The following is a 17,445-nucleotide window of genomic DNA, read 5'->3' on the forward strand; positions in this document are numbered from 1 at the left end:
GTGTCAGTAATCGATCGATACTGCACTTGGGTGGGCTGGACTGGGCCGGGCGGAGGGGCAAAACGCAGGTGCTAGCAGGTATCTGGGCTGATCCCGCTAACACTGCGTTTTTGGGAACCCTAAACTGCTGGGGACGCTAGTATAGATCTGATCGGATCAGATATTGATCCGTTCAGATACTATACCACTAAAGGAGGCGTATGCTGCGTGCGTGGGTGTTAGCGGTACTGGCGCTAACCTGACGCTGCCTGGGGCCGGTGCTTGCTAGTTCACCAAAATGCTACCAAAAAAACTGTTAGCGATCGCAGGGATCAGGCCTGACTCTGCGAACGCTGCAGTTATGTGTTTAGTGCCTTGTAAGTGTCAGTGATCGATCGATACTGCACTTGGGTGGGCTGGGCTGGGCCGGGCGGAGGGGCACAACGCAGGTGCTAGCAGGTATCTGGGCTGATCCCGCTAACACTGCGTTTTTGGGAACCCTAAACTGCTGGGGACGCTAGTATAGATCTGATCGGATCAGATATTGATCCGATCAGATACTATACCACTAAGGGAGGTGTACGGTGCGTGCGTGGGTGTTAGCGGTACTGGCGCTAACCTGACGCTGCCTGGTGCTTGCTTGCCAGTTCACCAAAATGCTACCAAAAAAACTGTTAGCGATCGCAGGGATCAGGCCTGACTCTGCGAACGCTGCAGTTATGCGTTTAGTGTTTTGTAAGTGACAGTGATCGATCGATACTGCACTTGGGTGGGCTGGGCGGAGGGGCAAAACGCAGGTGCTAGCGGGTATCTGGGCTGATCCCGCTAACACTGTGTTTTTGGGAACCCTAAACTGCTGGGGACGCTAGTATAGATCTGATCAGATCAGATATTGATCCGATCAGATACTATACCACTAAGGGAGGCGCATGCTGCGTGCGTGGGTGTTAGCGGTACTGGCGCTAATCTGACGCTGCCTGGGGCGACGCATATCACCCCCGGGCGATCAGGGGGCTAAACCTTTATTCGGTAATAAACGGCGGGTTCCCTGACACTATAAAAAATAAACGAACTAACCAGCGTCACCCGTAACAGTTATACGGTGATCAGTGGTGAAAGGGTTAACTAGGGGGCAATCAAGGGGTTAAAACATTTATTAGATAGTATATGGGGGTCCCTGTCACTATAAAACGCTGACGGCGAACCTAAATATTTACCTCACTAACTAGCGTCACCAGCGACACTAATACAGCGATCAGAAAAATGATCGCTTAGCGACACTGGTGACAGGGGGTGATCAAGGGGTTAAAACTTTATTAGGGGGGATTAGGGGGGTACCCTAGACCTAAAGGGGGGTAATACTCACTGTCCCAACACTGTAACTGTCACAAACTGACACCAATACAGTAATCAGAAAAAAAAAAAAAAAAAAAAAAAAAAAACCTGCTGGTGTCAGTTTGTGACAGGGGGGGGGGGATGATTGGGGGGGGATCGGGGGGGGGATCGGGGTGTTTTGTGTGCCTGGCATGTTCTACTGTGTGTGTAGTGTTGTGCACTCACATTGATGTCTTCTCCCCTCGGCGCTGGAACGGAAACTACCGAGCCGAGGGGAGATGACATCATTTCCTTTGCTGCTGTTTAGCATACAGCAGCAAAGGAGTGTTCCCATTGGCCGGCGGCGATCGCGAGGGGGGGGCCACGAACGGATGGCCTCCCCCTCATCTCGGATCGCCGGGGAACAGAACGGGACCGCTTCGGGCACCGGGGGGGGGTCCGATCGGACCCCCCACCCGCTAGAGGCAAATCACGTACATGTACGTGATTTTGCCTGCCCGTGCCGCCTTGCCGACGTAAATCGGCGTTAGGCGGTCCTTAAGTGGTTAACTGACAATTGCGACATGTCTCCCAAACAAAATTGATGTCCTTTTTTTCCCACAAATAGAGCTTTCTTTTGGTGGTATTTGATCGCCTCTGCGATTTTTATTTTTTGCGCTATAAACAAAATAAGAACGACAATTTTGAAAAAAACGCATTATTTTTTACATTTTGCTATAATAAATATCCCCCAAAAATATATAAAAAAAAAAAATTTTCCTCAGTTTAGGCCGATCGTATTCTTCTACATATTTCTGGTACAAAAAAAATCACAATAAGCATTTATTGATTGGTTTGCGCAAAAGTTATAGCGTTTACAAAATAGGGCATAGTTTTATGGCATTTTTATTAATAATTTACCAGTACCAGCGGTAATGGCGGTGATCAGTGATTTTTATTGTGACTGCGACATTATGGCGGACATTTTTGACACATTTTTGGGACCATCGTCATTTATACAGCAATCAGTGCTATACAAATGCACTGATTCCTGTGTAAATGACACTGGCAGTGAAGGGGTTAACCACTAGGGGGCGGGGAGGGGTTAAGTCAGTACTAGGGAGTGATTACTAACTGTAGGGGGGATGGGCTAGCAGTGTCACTACACTGATCACTGCTCCCGATGACAGGGAGCAGAGATCAGTGACACTTGTCACTAGGCAGAACGGGGAGATGCTGTTTACATCAGCATCTCCCCGTTCGGCGATCGTGGGTATCCCCGCGGCAATCGAGTCTGCGACACCCACTACCCGACTCATGGAGCTCCTGGCCGGCGTGCGCGCCTCCAGCTGTTGCAAAATGAACAGAAACCAAAACACCAAAAAGCGAAAAAATGTAAAAAGTGAAATCTGTAAATCACTTTTCAGAGTCCTCTGGTCTCAATAAACACAATTAGGTGTAAATACAAGTATTGAATACAGATAATGAAAACTGTGCAATTGTGGGAAACACTAATCAAAAGTGCTATTAGTGGAAATGCAAACTGTGCAAAAATGTATTTAAAAAAATTTAAAATAAAAATTAAAAATTAAATATCTGAATTGAAACACAAAACTGTGAATCGCTCTTTGAGATGTATGAACCACTCTTCAAAGTGTGTGACATCCCCTCGGGATTTTGAATGACAGACCAAATGTGAAGTAGAAATGTAAATATTTATTATACACAAAAGGTAATAATTAATACAATAACATACAAGTATCAAAGAAGTATACAAAAAGAGTTAAAAAACATAATGGACATGAAACTTAGCGCATAATGAGCACCTGATTGGGCATAATGGGCTAGCATAGATAAATGCCATGAATGACGCCTGACATGTTTCGGACAGGAATGTCCTTCTTCAGAGGATTATTGTCACATAAATGGATATGCAGTCTTTCTATAATATAGATAAGTCAAGTATGAGTACAAAAATAATATAATATAAAGAATTATTACTTGCTCATTAGGATTGCATATAAGGCCCTAAATTGTCATGCTAAACCACCATTTGTAAAAACAGAACAATGTACCAGATGTACTTACAAAAGCGGATCGGCCAACAGTAGACACACACTAGAGGTCGGGGGGCAATAAGCACCCAGCGGGTCAGGTTCCAAGGAGGGCCAAAAGGAAGATGTAATTATGGCCACCCCAACCAATGCAGTGGCACCAATGGGGAGATGATATGTATGCTGCAAGAGCATCCAGTCAGTGCTGAAAAATAATCAACACTGGCTAGTGGGCCAGTACAAACTTATAGCCCACAGTTGCACTTGATGTGAGTCTGTGGATATAAACATAAAACAGTTACTAATTACGATGGATATAACATGTGGTTTTGAAAGTACAAAAATAGGTCAGATCAATCGATATCCCATCTTAGGATCGACCTGTCCTAAACTGTAATAAAAGTAATAGATCTGTAAATGTCATACCTAAAAATGATGAAATAAGGAAAGCCCCACTGATAACAACATGGAAATGTCATGCAATGGTATTAGTGTGCATCTGTGGATAAGAGCACAAGGAATACCAAATGAAGTATAAGTGCAATATATGGCACAAAATAGTATTGAAGGTATAAGGCAGTCGGTATCCAAGCCTGGAACCGACCTAGCCAAATAACAAAGTAGTAAAAGTAAGAAGCATAGTCAGAAGGGCAATACCTGAGGTATGAAAATTAATAACTAGATGTCTCTGCCGCAACTTGGCACATCCGAATGGCCAAATACCGCAGACCCACAGTTTAAATACAAACAAATAAGTACAGCTGATTCCCATCGCTGATCAGCGATCCGAATCAGCTAAGGCCCGATTACGCAAGCCGCGCTGTGCAATGTGCGTGGCTGCGTGATTGGGTGCTCCCAGAAGAAGGGCGGAGCGCCGTCCCGTGTCGTGACGTCACCGGCGCGCGAGAATCCCAAGCGCCTGCGCCTCACAATGGGACGCAAACAGGAAGGCAATCAGCCGACACATGATTAGTGAGGGCTGAGGTACCCCAGGCGTGGCCGAAAAGCTGGATCACGCTGGGGAGTAGGGTTGCCACCTTTTCTTCAAGCCAAACCCGAACACTTTAGTGGCGCACGGAAAAACTTTTTTTAAGGGGGAACACTGTGGACTCTGATGTAAAGCAGAACTTTCATGTAGAAGGTTTCTGCTCACCAAACCTCCCAATTACATCAGAGTTTCATGCATTCCCCCTTAAATTAGGGTTCCCAAAGTCCCCCTTACATCAGAGTCCACAGGGCACCCTTTAAATCCCTCTTACCTTTGTGTACTCACTCGCTCGGAGGCAGGCGAGAGAAGGGAAGGAGGGGGGAGACTTCAGTCACAGACATTGGATGGTGAGCTCACTCGCCCGAGGATGGAGGCTCAGATATCAATACCTATCATCCACAATGTATCTGCTGGTTCCTGAGCTTCAAATTTCCAACCCACACATCCCTTTTCTAAGGCACAGAACACAGAGGATTGGAGTGTGGGTTGGCAGACAGAGGGGTAGGGGTGGGACGAGGAGGAGCAGATCAAGCAATTTCTCCTCTCCTGTCCATGTATGGAGATGGGGCCCATGCGCACCCCTTTGTAATCGGCGGTTGTGGTTACTTGGGAAGCCACAGTCCATTATAAATTTTGTGTCCGGGTTTCAGGCAGTCTGAAACCCGGACACACGATTTGAAACCCGAACTGTCCGGGTGAATCCCGGACAGGTGGCAACCCTACTGGGGAGCCTCCTGCTCGCCGGGCAGCAAATTAACCCCCCCCCTAAAGGTAGCCAAATGCTCAGAGAAGGAACCCATGGTGGAATTAACCCAGTAAAGGAATGGTAAAAATGGGGTGGATACAAGCACAATGTTAACAGCAACATCATGTGGTCAAAATTGGAAAGAGCGCAAATGGTTACATATGGGCAAAGTCCTGCAATACATCAAATATGGTTATATTTGAATAGTAAACACAACATGACTACGTGCATAACAAATAAACTAGATATTGACATAGACAGTGAACCATGCACTAGAAATGTCCAATAACAGAAAATCAGATACTTTAACTTTATTTGCAGTGTGGTGTACAAATACATTACATAATGTCCCTGGGCATTCTAGTAAATATATGTATTTGCCTGATTGGAAACCTTAAAGGTATGGTTTGAAGCTGAATATTTCATTGAGACCTGGAAATGTAATAAATGTAGTAGAAATATCCACCTCGATTCACTCTGTAGTAATAATTTGTTGGAATCTCCCCCCCTGGGGTTGTTTGGGATGTGATCAAGAGCCAAGAATCACACTTTGGGGGTGCAATCTGGATGTACAGTGAGGCTATGTCTACCTAGGGGGAGACTAGGATCTTTCTTTTTGATGCTAACAACATGTCTATAGATTCTACGGCAGAATTCTAATTTTGTTTTCCCCACATAGTAACAATTGCACTCGCACTGCAGCAGATATACTATCCCTGCAGTGCGGCAATTGGTAAAATGTTTTGGTTTAAATTTTTGTGCATTGGGTAAGTATATATTTTTACCAGTGACCATATATTGACAATAATTACAGGAACCACATTTACATGTTCCCACCAATTTAGTACCAACTTGTTTAATGTTTTTATGTTCACTAGTTTGTCATATAAGGAAGAAGCTTTACGATAAATGATTAATAGTTGTGTGGGGACAAATGATGGCATTGTGGCATCCATGCTGAGCAGATGCCAATATTTTTGCAAAATGGCTTTAATCTGCCCATGTTGTTGGCAATATTTGGGGATCACACATGTAGGGACTGATTCCTTGCTAGATTGTTTGTGAAACAAAAGTTTGTTGCGATTTTAATTTTTTGTCTTTTTGTATGCTCTCTTAAGGATACCATTAGTATACCAACATGCTCGCAATCTAGTTCTCAATAGTTGGGCTTCCTTTTCAAATAGATCATTACTAGAACAATAACGTCTAGCCCTGATGTATTCAAAGTGTGTGAATCGTTTTTCAATCGTTTTTCAGAGTCCTCACAAATGTCAATAACACAATTGTGTGAATCGCTCTTCAAAAGGGATAAAACACTTCTCAAAAACTTCTCAATGTGACAGCGACTCACAAACACGACAATCCCTCCACCACATAAATGTCACGCTTACCAGACAGTAAGCTGTACAGCGCTTGTGGCTAATAATCCAGCCTAGACCTTTAATCACCGGTTGGAATCAGACAGCAGCTCTCATCCAGGGGCCACCTACGATGGAGCCAGACAGATGGTAATGGACTTGAAGGCGAATCCCTGTGAGATCACTCCCTGTCACTGATGGTACTCAAGATGACCCGCCATAGCGTAAAACCAATGGACCAATTTATTAGATAAAAAGTAATGCACTTACTCAAAGAGCTTAAAATACAGCATTTGGAAAAAAGCTGGCTGGCTATAGCAAACGTTGGTCCCTGCGGGTTTGCGGCAAAGCGGTGACATCAGCACGTCCCTCCCCGACACGTTTCGTCACAATATGACGTCTACCTGGGGCACTTTAGAGATTGGATGAAAGGTTTAGAACCGTAAAACAGTATTTGATAGATAAGTAGTGCATTTTATATACAGCTATATAGATTAGACCAGAATGAGGGACACATGAGGATGAAAGAGGGACAGAGGGATTTTTCTTCAGAATGAGGAACAGTCCCTCAAAATCAGGGACAGTTGGGAGCTTTGTAGCAGTTTAGTGTGTGGGCAGCTCTGCATTTCGGCTGCAGTGAACCAACCGTAAAGGACAATGTGATGTGCATTCCTTTTGTTTTTGTGTGTGTCTACTTTATGCATCCTATGCATTAAGGTGAAAAAACATCCGACAATACCGGCCCCCCCGTTTTACTTACCTGAGCCCGTTCACCTGCTGCGCTCGCCCCAAATGTCCTCTTCGCCACTCAGCCTGTCCGTTTATTGGCTACTGTAGATGGATTGAAAGCAGCGCAGCCATTGGCTCGCGCTGCTGTCAATCACATCCAATGACGTGGCGTGCCGGGGTGGGTGGGGCTGAGTGATACAGTGAGCGGCTATAGCCGTCAGCTGTATCACGGGAGCGCGCCTGCAAGAACTAACCACCATGCGAGAGAGCTCGCATGAAGGTGTTGAGTTCTTGTGGGGAGGAGCTGGGACAGCCGCCGAGGGACCCCAGAAGACCAGGTTCAGGGCCACTCTGTGCAAAACGAGCTGCACAGTGGAGGTAAGTATAACATGTTTGTTAAAAAAAAAATTGCCTTTACAACCCCTTTAAGTAATCAAGTCTCTAGAACACTGCAGGTACCCTTCATAGCTCAAGTTTCATAATTTATTAAGCTTCCTGTGCCATTATAATATGTGTATGGGAGGGGGGAGGGAGGGTGCAGGCAGAGAGATCAGAGCATGCAGCTCCATCTCTCATATTCTCTGTGCTGCCTTTTGTTAATTAGAAACAGTATCCATCTTTTATATTTAGAAGAGTGATGCTTGCATGGTGCTGTAAGGAATATATTAGGCTTGGTTCACACATGTCCGGCTGCGGTTTCAGTTCGATTTTTAAAAGGAGATTTGTGCGATTTTGTTCCCCGGTTCAGGTGCAAATTTTTACTTGAAATCGCACCTGAACCAGACTGAGAATCACACAGGACTCTTTTTTAAAAATGCACTGTGGCCGTCCTGCAGACATGTGAACTGGCTCCAAAGAGAATGCTGTCAGTTAACATGTCATGTGAACCCATATTTGGGGCACATGTCTGAAAATTATCACATTTTGGGATAAAATATTACATTTGTTTAATCGATTAGTGGGAGATAACATCCCAAATGAACCTCAGATTACGTTGTTATCCATGTTACCAAGCTCTTAGGCACCTTTCCCACTGGGGCGGGGGCGGCGTCTGTGCCGCTTTACCGTCTTTTTAGCTGAGGTATTTGGCCGCTAGCCGTGCGGTTTTACCGTCCTGCTAGCGGCCGAGAAAGGGTTAAAACCACGGCTTTGCCGCGCTGCCCCATAAATTTCAATGGGGCACCGCTTCACCGCTCCAAAGATGCTGCTAGCAGGACTTTTATTACCGTCCTGCCAGCGCACCGCTCCAGTGTGAAAGCCCTCGGGGCTTTCACATTGGAGACACAGCAGCGGCTCTTTCAGGGTGCTTTGCAGGCGCTATGTTTAACGCTGTAGCGCCTGCAAAGCGCCCCATTGTGAAAGGGGTCTTATAGACAAATTAAAAGTAACTTAGATTTTTGAAAAACATTTTTCTCACAGCGGCTCGTTCTGTCATAGCCAGGCGTTGGTGCCAAACTGAGGCTCCATCAATGGCTGAATGGGCTTGTGAATTGGACAAGATCGAGCTCATGGAACGCATGGTTGCATGGGATGAGGATAAATATGACTCACATAAACTTATGTGGACAATATGGTCTAATTTCAAATATTCCTCTGATTTTGACTCATTTATCTCTAACAAGGTCTAGGGTGTCAATTTAGCCCAGGACCTTCTCATGGTACCCCCCTCCTTTCACACCTCTCCTTTTCTTTCTCCCCTTCTTTCCCTTTCTTCTTCCTATTCATTAGAAGATGGCATCAGTGTGTTGCCTACTAACCCAGATATCATGTCTCTGGCTAAAACAGTTGTTACTATTGGGGTTCCCTCATAATTGCTGTTTTTTCAATATAGTTCAATGGCTTATGTTAACCTATAGGCATGAATCTTATTCTATGCATCTGTTTCTTGTAACCACTATTAAAATTAAACACGTTTGTTATTATTCTGTTCTACATTGCTTGTAACCTACATGTATATGAACCCAGCCTTACTGAATTTATTGTTGATTTATCTGTATTGTCTGCCAGTGCTTCAGCTATGTACAAGCAGCTTGTAAACCTATCATACCTTAAAGTGGAAGATATGTGAATAAAGCAGCGCTAGCGACAATTACCAAATAATAAATATGTTACCGCTGCTGTAAAAAAAGTACTAATACTTGAAAAATATAAAGCAAAACATATACAGCGCTGGTAAAAAATATATATATATAACCACACCATGAATATACTATATATAAAGTGCTCTGTGCAATATTGCTAAACGTAAATCCATGAATAACATAGGTAGTGAATGTTGGTATACAGTGGGTGCAATACACAAATCAGCTGCCACTTGCCAATAAACCACATACATAAAGTGCAAATTTCAATAGATACGCAATCGGAGCTACCCAATTGCTGGTGAAATAGTGAAATATATATTGTGTACTAACAAAGTTAGAGTAATAAGTGCTGATAAACAATCCTAAATCAATGCTATCAGCTGGGCTACTACACAGGGCTCTTAATAGCAGCCTCACTGGAAAGCAAACAGCATCTCTTCAGCCTGTGCTGTCAGTCAATCACCATAGATGTTGTAAAGTGATGCCTCTGATGTAGATACAGATATGAATGGCTGATGTTCATAACAGATAGGTCATATACTTGCAGATGTCGACCCCAAAAAAAAGAAAAGCAATATAGTGAAGTATTGCGGAGCTAAAAAATCACTTGCGCATCATAGCGCTACTCACAGAATCCACGGTTGCAATCAGGCATATCAGAAAACTTACAGAAAGAAAGCTTACAGCGTGCGTTCCACGGAAACAGGAAGAAGCGTCACTGGTTAGACGTGAGCCGGATGTTTCGTCGACGCGTTTCGCCCCTCCCCCAGGGCGTCACCAAAGACTTCAGTCTTTGATGACTGAAAGACTTCAGTCTGCAAGTATATGACCTATCTGTTATGAACATCAGCCATTCATATTTGTATCTACATCAGAGGCATCACTTTACAACATCTATGGTGATTGACTGACAGCACAGGCTGAAGAGATGCTGTTTGCTTTCCAGTGAGGCTGCTATTAAGAGCCCTGTGTAGTAGCCCAGCTGATGGCATTGATTTAGGATTGTTTATCAGCACTTATTACTCTACCTTTGTTAGTACACAATATATATTTCACTATTTCACCAGCAATTGGGTAGCACCGATTGTGTATCTATTGAAATTTGCACTTTATGTATGTGGTTTATTGGCAAGTGGCAGCTGATTTGTGTATTGCACCCACTGTATACCAACATTCACTACCTATGTTATTCATGGATTTACGTGTAGCAATATTGCACAGAGCAGTTTATATATAGTATATTCATGGTGTGGTTATATATATATTTTTTTTACCAGCGCTGTATATGTTTTGCTTTATACCTTAAAGTGGACCTTCATTCCCACTCTGTACCAGTTCAGCACACCCCCACCCAATCCGGTGCTGCCATTATAGCACTTTCATAGATGTGCGGAAGGGCTCTTGATTAGCAAAGTTGCAGTTCTACTACCTCCCCTGGTATACTCCACGGCTAAAATTACCGGTGCTCAGGCGCAAATTGCTAAGAGCCGCCAACACATCTAGTACAGGTGAGGAGCTGGTACCACTGTCATGATTAAGGCTGTCTTAAACTGAAACACTTTGACTTAGTGTGCTGTTTACACCTCTTTACAATAAAACTTCAAGCAATACTGTGATTTACCGTGGTGCCAGCTCTTCTCCTGTGCCAAAGGGCTCTGTCTGGCCTTCAGATCCTGGCAAATCTTCTTCAGCACATCTGTGCACGCGCTAGAAATTTCCCACGCATGTGCAAGCAATGGCAACGTTTTGGGACTTCTCTAATAGCTATCTTTGCACATGCACGGGAAACCCTGTGCAACGCCCAGATGGTCGGGGAAACCCATGTGTATGCAAATGTGCCTTTAGGGCTTGTTTGGGACTATGCACAGGGGAGCAGGAGGGAAAAATGTAATTCTTTCCTAGATGAGAAATGAGGAAGTGCTGCTTTGCAGCGCAAATAAATATCACAAGTAAAAAAACCAACTGTAAGAGAGGGAAGGCAGAGGAGTCAGGGCAACATGACTTATACTTTAGGGTGAAGGTCCACTTTAAGGTATAACTACAACTTCAATGCAGTCTCGCCCACTTTTGAAAGCCCCCTGCCATCAGCCCCGTACCCAGTCTTATACCAACCAGTTCCTGCTAAAAGTGCAGATACACAATAACTCCCCCGAGACATGAAATCTTCTAATTTTGCTGTATTGAATTCCATGCCTGTGGGGTGGGCAGATGACTAATGCTCATTTGTTCTACATCAGTTTGTAGTTGGCTACATCAGTTGAGTTACTTCACAAATGTAGGAGTACTATTGTAATGAAAGGGCTGTTTTACACTACAACCCAGGGATTGTGGGATATATGCTTCCTCACAGGAATTGTCAGTTCTTAGACTACAGACAGAAGTCATTCATTAACCAGTGTAATGTCATGACACATGCCTAATGTTTGAATGCAAACAGAAAATTCTGATACTGGAATGTGAAGATGTACTTTACTATAGGGTGTGTGTACAGTTCAACAAATGACATCATGAAAATACATGATCAATACGTCTTATGCAGGTGGAAAACACAAGGTGCAGGTAGGAAGGTTTATAATGCCTTTAATGAATATAGAGATGCATTCATTTGTGTGTTTTATATCTGCTAGAAGTTCAGCTTTAAAGTGTATCTTAACCCTTGAAGAACATTTTTGTTCAGCTACAGGGCTAAAAAATTCTGGGATTGCCCTGGAAAACCCCTTTCTGTAATCACCCACTGTTAATAATTACCACAAGGTTATTGGGACACATAACGATTCTGTACTGGAAAATATGAGCTGTATAGATATTATGACAGATGCAGCAGCAAACCACTGATAAACTGCTATTGTACTGTATTGAACTGTTACAGAGCTCTGTTGTCCTCCCGTATATTGCTCAGCAGGAAAAATTCCATCACGATAGGCCAACAGATTAGAGTGGTTGTAAACAGGGCCACCATCACGGGCTACTTTTCAGGTCTGGCCTGGCCAAATCAGCAGGGAAGGCAGGGAGGAGACTCTGGGCACCGCGATCTGTAGGCTGTAGCAATTTAAAAAAAAAAACTTTCCCCAGTCAAGTGCACTGTTTCTTCACTGTTGGCTGTCGGTGTAGTAAACTCCTGTGCCAGTCAAGTATATTACAGTCCTTGCCTCTTCTATACCAACCTGCCTGGCACAGGAGATTACTACAACAGCACCCGGAAGTGAAGAAACAGTGTGCTTGGCTGGGGAAGGTTTTTTCTTTTAAATTGCTATAGCCTGCAGATCGCGACGCCCAGAGTGTCCTCTCTGCCTCTGTCCATCTCCCTGCCTTCCGAGAGATTCCTCTGACTTGAATGGCTGTGTGTGCAGGGAGGGGGTTTTCCACCTGAAAGGTGTGGAGGTACCCACTAGCAGGACCTGGCTGTGTGTGTGTTGAATGTGCCATCTTTTAACAATTACTATATGGGGATGTCTCTGCTGGATTGGGCAGTGTCTTTTCTGGATTGGGCCATCTCTTTGCTGGATTGGATCGTCTCTTTGCTGAATATATGGAGATGTCTCTTTGCTGGATTGGGATGTCTCTTTGCTGAATATATGGGATGTCTCTTTGCTTAATATATGGCATGTCTCTTTGCTGGATTGGGATGTCTCTTTGCTAAATTGGGCCTGCTCTTTGCTGAATATGGGGAGATGTCTCTTTGCTGAATATATGGGGATGTCTCTTTGCTGAATTGGGCTGTCTATTTGCTGGATATATGGGGATGTCTCTCTGCTAGATTGGGCTGTCTCTTTGCTGAATATATTGGGATGTCTCTTTGCTGGATTGGGCTAACTCTTTGCTGAATATATAGGGGTTGCAAGCACTGATGATTTGAAATACACTTCTAACGTTCATACATAAGGTATAAGAGTGTTAAAATAAAAGTGGGTGCTCTGAAGGACTTGGTGAGATGGCCAGTGCGAGGATTCGATGGGGCCGCTAGTGGGCAGGCCCTGGGGAATGTTGGTTGTAAAGGCAGAAGGTGTTTTTCCCTTTATGCACTCCTTCCGAGTACAGCTCCTCCCCAGCTCCCCCCTTTATACTTACATGAGCCTGAGCCTGTCTACTCTCTCCCTCCTCTTTGGCTCGGAGACAGCACACCAGTTACAATATCCTTGATCACCGCCACACCAGTTACAGTTTCCCTGATCACCGCCACACCAGTTACAGTGTCCCTGATCACCACCACACCAGTTACAGTATGCCTAATAACTGGCACACCAGTTACAGTGTCCCTGATCATCACCACACCAGTTACAGTATGCCTAATAACCACCACACCAGTTACAGTGTTCCTAAACACTGACACTGCTACACTAGATACAGTATCCCTAATCACTGCCACGCCAGTTACAGTATCCCTAATCACCACCACACCAGTTACAGTGTCCCTAAACACTGACACTGTTACACTAGACACAGTATCCCTAATCACCACTACACCAGTTACAGTGTTCTTGATCACTGCCATACCAGATACAGTATCCCTAATCATTGCCACACCAGTTACAGTGTTCCTGATCACTGCCACAGCAGTCTTTGTGTCACCATAGAGACTCTTCAGAGAGTATTTGGCAGGCGGTGAGGAGCCATTGTATTGCCTCACCATCTGCTTTAACCCCTTGGACACAAGCAACCACATTGACTGGAATGGGTCTTGATCGGCGAGCATACAGGGGACATAAGCATCACAGCCATAGCAGGTGTACACCCCCACCCGCGGCTTCTGTAGCTAAAGGGGTGTAGCGGTTGAGGGGTGGTAAAACCATGGCTCAACCATTAGGTTTTATCATCCCCAACCTCAGGTGTGCATGAGCCTTAATGGTGAAGCCAGTCACAGTTCTCTAAATACCACCATGCTAGCCACAGTGTCGCCAGACCAGTGTAGAATTAGTGTTCCTGATTTGCCTGTTTATTGACCATGTTTCTGCCTGTTGCTTGAACTGAGCCTTTGCCTATTTGCTGACCATGTCTCTGCCTGCGCCTGAACGAACCCATCTGTACATCCGACTGACTATGTTTCTGTGAGACCCTAGTCCCAGCCATCCACTGGGCAACTGCACTCCTGGAACCAAAGGAACTCTATTCTTCTTCCTTTCTTTAGGCTCCTTTACTTCCTGGCTAGTGAACATGGTATTCCTGGAGGCAGCCACATACCAGTAGGCTAGGCTTGCTTGACTTATAGAAACTAGGACTGCTTCAGGTGAGGATACTTTAAGCTATATTTCCTGACCAAAAAGTAAGATTAACGCAGGTTCTAATACTCTACAGCGTGGGATCTAGTCCTCAATGCAATTCTAAGTATATTTGTAATCATATAACTTCTGTGCAAATATGCAAAATAAGCTAATATTAGAGATATCGACCGTCAAGGCTTTTTTTCAGGGGGAACTTGGTGGAACTCAGTTCCACCACCTCTGGCTCAGACCCTTTGGTGCCTGCTCACCACAATCACTTGCAATCAATCGCACTGAGCAACAGCCAGGTACTGGTGTGACCGTGGACAGTGTTTTTCAAGAAATTGCTGATTCATCTACATTTAAGAACAGTGCTCCCACAGCTGCTACCATACAACTAGAAGCATATCTTGGAGAGGTCACTGTGCCTTGTTCAGACAAACCTCTTGAGTATTGGGCAGTCAATAAACTGCGATTTCCCACTCTAGCCCAAATGGCACAAAAATATCTTTCAGCTCCTTGCAGTAGTGTGGAAAGTGAAAGATTGTTCAGTGCAGCGTCACACATTCTGACTAACACCAGAAACCAACTTCTAACTGAACATGCAGAGATTCTTCTGTTTCTTAAAAAAAACTTGCCACTTGCGTTTGAATTGGAAAAGTAATCTACCGCCTGTTACTGTCCAACTGTAAGGCATCATGCACAGTTGCACGCTGCAGCTCAAAGTAACTGCTCCATCTGGCATTTGAGTGTTTTTTTTTTTTTTTTTGCTTTTCCTCTGCCTGTTAACTCCCCTCCATGTTGGCCTTTAAAAAAAAATAAAATATGCCTTTTTAACTCCATGCCACAACCATTTTCCTTAAGTGAAAAAGTGAATCACCTATGGTGTGCACATTGCACACTATAGGTGATTCAACGTGCAATGCATGGGGGACACATAGCCTAATATGGAGTTAACACTACAGGAAAACGAAAGGCTCAAAAACAGGGAGCTCAAACGCCCGTAGGAGCAGCTCCTTTGAGCTTTTTTTGTGCATGTGGCCTTACTGCTGCTAAGTCCTTGGCTCCTTAGCCTTGCCATCCTGGAATGACCCTAATTTTAGTCGTGTTTTTTCACGAGTTCCATAAGAAGTTGAACTAGAAGCCAGCACTTTTTTTATTATTTAGAAAATGTTTACAAAATAATGTTAGTTTTGAAGTACTGTTCAGTTGCTCATCCTCAGGCCTAACATTATTTAACTGTATTGCACTTGGTTTGGTTGATGTGATGACGTGAACTTGTGATGTTTGTTTTATATGTGGCATTATCAACAATGATGATATTTCATGTTCTGTGTGACATTTGAGCTTTTCATTTTCAAGGCATAATGCCTGTACAATGCAGCTGAAAGCATCTGCTCCTCAAGGAGTTTGAGCTTTTTTCCTGCCTGTTAACGCCTCCCCTCCATGTCAGCCCATTGCACACTAGTTTCAGTTTAGTGGCAGGAAAGTTTACAGGCAGAATAAAATCCAACGAGTTCCATTTCCAATTTCTTTGGATTTTTTTTTCTGCTTGCTGCCTGTAAGCTGCCCTGCCACTAAACTTCTGAAACCGCATAGTGTTCCTCGGCCAATGGCCATGAATGAACACATAGGCTAACATGGAGGGGAAGAGGTAACAGGTAGAGAAAAAAAAAAGCTCAAAAGAGCTAAAACACCTGGAGAAGCAGCTGCTTTGAGCTGTGCATGAGGCCTTACTGCAGCTTACATGCCAACCTAACACACATCCTTGCCATCCTGGAATGTTCTGTCTGTGAAATGTGTTTCTCTTACACATGTGTAAGTTGAACGGGAAACAAACACATGTTTTTTTTTTTGGTTTTTTGAAATTTTATAATGTCTTGTGTTGTGAGTTGACTGAGGTACTGTACTGTTCTTGCTTCTCCTCATGCCTAAACATTGTGAACTTGCAATGTACATGTCATTGATGACATTGACATTATTTTTTATATAACATGTTCTGTGCAATTTGCCCTTTAACAGCTTTGTGACCAGCAAATAAACATGTTTTCTTTCATAATCTTTTGACTGTGTTTCAATCCCTCATATTATGGTCAAAATGTGTAATTTTTCATTATTTTTTTTAAAAATGGTCACATGACCGAAATCAGGTATCAGTAATTGGTATCAGCGAGTACATGATGTCAAGTATCGGTACCCGTACTTGGTGTCAAAAAAGTGGTATCGGTGCATCCCTAGTAAATATCAAAGTTAATAAATTGAACCTCCAAATACAATTACAAGTGCATCAATAATATATTCCCAAAATGATTTGTAACAACTGTGCAATGTTCTTTTTATATGGTGGCTTTGCAGGCCAATTAAATACCCAGTGTTCAAAGAAAACAAACAACAAAAACGTGAGTCCTTCACCAGTCTCTCCGATATAGATTTGCCGTTTGAGGTTGTAAACCTTTTAATGAGCTCCAATCACTGCTCCACTGTATTTTCTGAATCACAGACACATCTTGCCATGGAGTGTGTAATAAGCAAGGAGAAAGAAGGAGAAGTGCTTCTCATAGCGTAACATAATTCAGACAGGCATTTGATAAAAACAACTCTAATTCCACTCACATATGCCAAGTGCCCACCTGGCACTAAGGATAACATGCTCAGCTCAGACGATCGTAAGTGCTCCGGTTGTATCACGCAACACGGGCTCCGACCATTCACCATGCGATATCGTCAGTGTCCCTGCCTCACTCTACGCACATTTTGTCTGACTGACGTCTTCATGGAGAAGAACATTGCACAATATAAAAAGAATGTATAAAGTATCTCACAAAAGTGAGTACACCCCTCACATTTTTGTAAATGTTTTATTATATCTTTTCATGTGACAAGATTGAAGAAATTACACTTTGCTACAATGTAAAGTAGTGAGTGTACAGCTTGTATAACAGTGTAAATTTGCTGTCCCCTCAAAATAACTCAACACACAACCATTAATGTCTAAA

The sequence above is a fragment of the Aquarana catesbeiana genome, linkage group LG03 (genome assembly GCF_042186555.1).
Source record: "Aquarana catesbeiana isolate 2022-GZ linkage group LG03, ASM4218655v1, whole genome shotgun sequence".
NCBI classification, from domain to species: Eukaryota; Metazoa; Chordata; class Amphibia; order Anura; family Ranidae; genus Aquarana; species Aquarana catesbeiana.